General features: G+C 37.6%; 1 long non-coding RNA gene across 1 annotated transcript; it reads right to left on the reverse strand.

The window, feature by feature from the left end:
• Positions 1-2,722: 2,722 nt before the first annotated feature.
• LOC122057596 lies at positions 2,723-3,824 on the reverse strand. Its single transcript, XR_006133574.1, has 2 exons — positions 3,191-3,824; positions 2,723-2,982 (listed from the first exon to the last, which is right to left on the reverse strand). It is a non-coding gene; the product is annotated as an uncharacterized LOC122057596 (long non-coding RNA).
• Between the last annotated feature and the right edge of the window lie 2,204 nt (positions 3,825-6,028).

The raw sequence follows: 6,028 nt of genomic DNA on the forward strand, positions 1-6,028 counted from the left end.
AGAATCGAGAGGTGGGCTTAGGAGATGCAGTGGTAGATCCAATTGATGAATGAGAGAGGAAAGACATCTTAGCAAAGATGTTAACAATGAAGTCCCACTTCAATGAGTCGAAGGTTTTGTGAGTTTCAATCTTCATGAGGGTAGCAAGGATGATCCTTTCTGTCATATCCTCGATCAAGCTCTTTGCAAAAAAGGATTTATGCAAAAAACTTCGACCTGGAATGAAAGTAGATTGGTTGTCACTAACAAGAGAGTCAACTACCATCTTGATCCAATTTGCAAGGACTTTCACGCTAAATTTGTAAAGCAAGTTGCAAAGAGAGAGAGTCTAAAGTCACCCATGGAGGAAGCATCTACTTCCTTGGGGATGAGGTAGAGAAAGGTTTGGTTAATCCCTTCAATCTGTTCAGAGTAGAAGAAGAAGAGCTTTGAATGACATTGATGAGATCCACTTTGATGATATCCTAAGTTGAGGAGTAGAAGCCCAATATTGAACCCATCTGGACCGAGAGATTAATTGGCTTGATGAGAGTGGACAGCAAAGAGGAGCTCCTCAAAGAGGATGGCCCAAAGGGGGTCAGGAAGCAAACTACGGATGAATTAGTTGAGAAGATCATCCGATATGATTAAGTAGAAGCATCACTCAAAGAAGGCTTGAAAATCTTTACAAAGTAGTCCATTGCCTCAGATTTGACTTCTTTAAACTGAGAGAAAGGGGTTTGTCACAAATCACAATCCAGCGGCATGGTAATAGAGTTACCGTTAGATTTGGCTTTTAGACACCAGTGAAAATATCCATAATTAGAATCGCCAAGCTCTAATAACTTGACTATGTATTTTTGTTTTGAGAAGCTATCCTCTTGGGAGATTAAGAAGTCAAGGTTCATTGCAACAGTTCTCTCTTCCTCTGCCAGGAGGCATTCTACACATCAGATTGAAGCCTTATATGGATATCTGATCACTTGGCCCTACATTCAAAGAGTGAAGGGGAGATGTTTCCAAAACAAGAGGAATTCCAATCTTTGTTGACACTTTTCACATTCCGGAGCTTTCTAACAAAGACAATGAGGTGGGAAGAATGACCATGAACTGTCCACCTAAGGTGAGCCGTTGTTGTGAATATAGACATAAGGTTCCTAGCCATAACTAAGAAATTGTCCAAGGATAACAAATAAGTTCGAAACACTACAGCAGACATTATACCTCATTGGCCACAAGGTTTACAAACGCGAAATCAGGTATGGAATCAATCTTCATCGAATCCAATCAATACTAATTTTAATCATCCCATAAATTGTCCTAAGTCAGTAGGACTCAGTACATAACAAATCAGTGTTAATCAGAATCAACTTTGGTGTCAATTCCTAATCGATTTTTAAAGCCCTGCTTGGCCACTCATAAGCAGGCAATTCATGGCATGACATATGCCATAAATTCCATGATGAACAGGACAATTCATCATCCTCCCATGAATTAGAAACAGGGAGAATGAAGAAAATAACACAAGATCAGGAGATTTACAGAACAGAATGGAATCAAATTCTTCAAACTCATAATATAAATGCCAAACCGGACCCACAATGAATGCATAGCAGAAACCTAAACTTCAATAAAATACACATACCAAGTAACCATCCCATGTGATAAAACTTCAGTGAGAATAAAAATCACACTCGGGTTAGGCAGTTCTCATCTATCTGTTCGCTAGCTTGAATGGACACAACAGCACTCAAAACAATTAAAAAGAACTATGCCCCAACATTTTCCCAAGACATCATCCTTAGACACAACCCCCCCCCCCAAAAAAAAAAATATATATATATATATATATATATTTCTTACATACTCCCCAGATGTACCCACCCCCATTGTGTGCCCCAATTTGCAGCAATGCCAAAACTATTTCCCAGAAGAAATTACATTGCATCTCATGTAGTCACGCCCTCAACATATTCAATATAAGCCACCAATCAAATGAATTTTAGCGGCCTTGTGAAACTTTATCACAAGTAAGCTGCAGTGCTGTGGTGTGCATACAAAAAATCCTTTCATGCTCTATGAGTCCGCATTTTGACACAGCAAACAAATTATGATCCATTCATAACTTGTGAGTGAACAATTTAATCATTAAAAGAAATATTATAATTGTTTTCTCCCCAGTAAGACTAAAATAAATTAAACCCACCCATTAATTCAATTATTTCTTCGCCTACATTTAGAGTGGAGTACTGAAATCACGTCCAGATGGCCATAAATCTCAACATCTTTGATTTCTAATGCACTCCAAAATGGAAGGAAAAAAAAAAATTAGAGAAAAAATCCAGACCAGTCGCCTTCAACGAAAAAAAAAAATCCCTAGTTACGTGCTCGTAAATGAGAACCTAATGTCAACTAAATTCAATAAAAGTGACTCCTTATTTGAGGAGAAAAAATAATCGCTTGAGAGTTCAACCTCTCCACAAGATTTGATGCACTTTTTTCCGTGGTGGAAAGGGGCCAATCAATAACTAAATTTGGTTAGGGAAAGGGAAACACAAAAAGACTCATGTAATCCCCCTGAGGAAGTCTGCACTGCATGATTAAAAGACCTGATTGCCGAGTGTAAATGCAACTTACATCCAAAATCATTACAGTTCGGTTCCGCAGGAAATAAATAGAGAACAACAGAAAACTGTAGCATGCGCACGATAAGGAAACTAATCAACAGAGAGCGGGTGCTAACCTTTCGGCCATTCGGCAACGATTCTTTCCTTGAGCATGGCAACAGTAGAGGCTGAGGAGTACCGGATCGGTCCGATGTCGGTCCCATCGTATAGCCGGAACTTAAGCTCGACCAGATCTTCTTCCGGCATTGGGACTCTCCCAATGGTTCAAAATCTGCGATCTACTACCAATCACGAATTAAATTCACGAAGTAATTGTTTTCAGTACCGTCTTACTGAGTCTGTATATCATCCACCGCATAAAAAAAAAGGGGGAGACCTGAATTCGTACAAGTAAAACGACTAAATTAGGGTATAGCTATTCCATCCATCGGAGAGAACAGGGAACGTAGAGTGAATTCGGTGTAACGATCTGTCACGAATATATACAGAACAGTGACCTAGGGAAACGAAAGGAGCAGAGCTGTTCCAGACAAACAATTCAGGAGTTGTTATAGTTTCCCGAAAGATATACCATGGAAACTTACAGATTGAGCTCGGGGAATCGAGAAAGGAGAAGGCCGTGAAACCCTAGACCCGATCATGAAGCCATCTTCACTGTTTTCTCTTCTTTCTACTCTTACTTCTAGGTGAGGAAAGTAGGGAGTTGGGTTCGAATCTCGTAAACGAAGAGAAATTCGAGGCGAGTTGGATAAATAAATAAGAAGCAAGAGTCTTGCGGCTCTTGCCTCCTCGCTACGTACACGACTTCGGTGCCGGCTTCATTGACCATATGTTTGTGTAACTGTTTAGACACGACTCTTGGTCGGTGAATTTTTTAAGAAAAGAGGGAGTGTGTGTCCGAGTGAGAAAATATGGTAGAGAAAAAAGATGGATAAAAACGTGGGCGCCTAAAAACATAAGGAACTGAATTTCCCTGCACGGCTGCACCTACGGCATGGTCCTAACAAAAACGAAACGGAACGGTGAGTATCGGTAGGATCAGAATGGTATTGATTTTCACTTGTCCTCGATCTTAACTTTTCCGATCTCGTGATGATTTAAGGGTCAAATCGTAATGAAAAACTAGTTTAAAAAAAAAAAAAAAAAGAATAGATCGATACAGTATGATCCGATCCTGTCCATTGTGGAATCATATCAGCCTTGACCATTGCAATGACTGTTCCCAATTTTAAACCCTTGATCCAGGACGCTAAGGGGTAACCTGAGTGCGGGTCTCCTCTGTCGGATCCATGTGGTGAATTTATTACGCAACCTAGGAAAACTTTGTCCTAAACAAATGTGATTCAGGTTTCTCTCTCAGGATTTAAAACTTGGATTCGAAACCTGATTCTACCCGATCTGATTTGGGTTGAGTCGATTTTCTACGAAGTTAAGGTTAAGGTGTTTTAATTCTGAAACTACCGATCAAATTCCGGCCAATATCTACCAAGATCCTGATTCTAAGTTCTTAAATCCTGCTCTCTCTCTCTCTCTCTCTCTCTCTCTCTCTCTCTCTCTCTCTCTCAAACGTGATTCAGTTGCTCTCTCTTTTTTCTTGCTAATTTTGAGAGAGTTTACTTATGAACTTAATTGCAAAAGTGTTTTGTCTTTTTCATTCTTTATATGCACCTTTAAATGTATTTAAATATAGGGTTTTCTTTCTCGTCACTTGCCTATTGAATTGTAACATTTCACTGTTTGCCACATAGAAATGCATAGGTTAGTTTATGTGATAGAAGACCTGATGAGCATCTCATTAGTACAATTTCAAATTAGAATGAGTAGAGAAAGTAGGTAAGTATTACATGGGTTTTTTTTTTTATTATTCATTTACATTTGATGACATTTTGGTAATTTTACTATAACTTTGAATCAGAGTTTCACCAATTTTGTGTGCTTAGTTTTGACTTTTGACTAGGATTTGGCCATTGAGATGCATGTGGGGTTCTTTATCACATGGATTAACACATGTGCTGCCAAGTGGAAAATAATAAAGAGATACACTTCACTAGACATATCGATGCTTTGAAGAACACTTAAGGATATATTTTGTTGACAAGCAAAATGTCATTTTTTTCTATAAGAATAGCTATTAGAAGACTCACTGACTCACAGACCCATTGCTCTCTATTTCACAGTTGCCATCTCATATAAAAATCGTGGGATAAGGTTATTTGAGCAAGGGGCATAGGAGAGTGCACCAATTACGTAAGACAAAGAAATATAGTAAATTGAATGGCAACAAGGCCATTTTATGTGATGAGGAAAGAGACAAACACTTATATACTACCAAACCTTGTCCTTTCAGTTCAAATAATTTTTTCCCAAATTTAGAATGCAAAGTTAATACATTTTTCGGTGGATATGTGATGATTATTGAGACTAGTTTTTTATGTAATTGGATGAGACAAAATATGAGTACAGGGGCACTTCGAACTCTACGTATGCATGAGAAGTAATTATGCATTTTATTTGGTGTAGTGCGTTTAGAACATCATGTGTTTATTTTGCTATGCGTTGCTTTTCTACATGAAATAATTACTTTGTGACCAATTTATGAAATAATTCCATGGCCTCTGGTTTGCATCTTGGACCCTATGACGCTTGCTTGATACATCTCAATTAGGTCAACCCCTCACAAAAATGCTTTTCCCACGTGAAATCTATCGATTCTTTAGCTATGTTGATGATAACAAACACCTGATTTTTTCTTATCGTATTGCATCTATTATTTTGGTTCATAATGTATCCAATTTAAAAGCACAATAGTAAATTCTCATGTGCCAATAAGTTATGTTGAAGTATTAAATATATATAGTAAACAAGTACTATACATATGACAGCTCATGATTCCATTGTGACCAATTGATAGTTAACAAGTACTTTTCCTTTGAACTTAACAAAATTGATATACTATTGCAAGTGATGTCTAGGAGGGGGAAGTATGAATTTGTGCTCCTAAAAAGATGGAGATTAGAGATGCATATTGTACTAGCATTTTCAATTAGTAATTGTTGTTAACCAATATTACAGTAAAGGCAAGCACATATGTATGCAACCATACACACGCGCCGTGCATACACACGTGTGTGTGTATATATATATATATAGAGAGAGAGAGAGAGAGGTTGAAACATATTATCAATTGATTGCTTATTTATTACAATTTCTTTATAGCATTTGGTGGATGTGAGTGAAGTAAACCTAACACAATACAATTAAAAAATAGAGGATAGAAGAGTATGATAAACACATGACATCTAATAACGAATCTGAGTTGTTCATGTCAGGTTGCATCTTATTACGGTTCATAACGTTTCCAATTTGGGACCAAAGTAGTAAATTCTTACATGCCAATAAGTTTTGTTAAAGTATTAAATATA

The sequence above is a fragment of the Macadamia integrifolia genome, chromosome 12, assembly GCF_013358625.1.
Source record: "Macadamia integrifolia cultivar HAES 741 chromosome 12, SCU_Mint_v3, whole genome shotgun sequence".
Taxonomy (NCBI): Eukaryota; Viridiplantae; Streptophyta; class Magnoliopsida; order Proteales; family Proteaceae; genus Macadamia; species Macadamia integrifolia.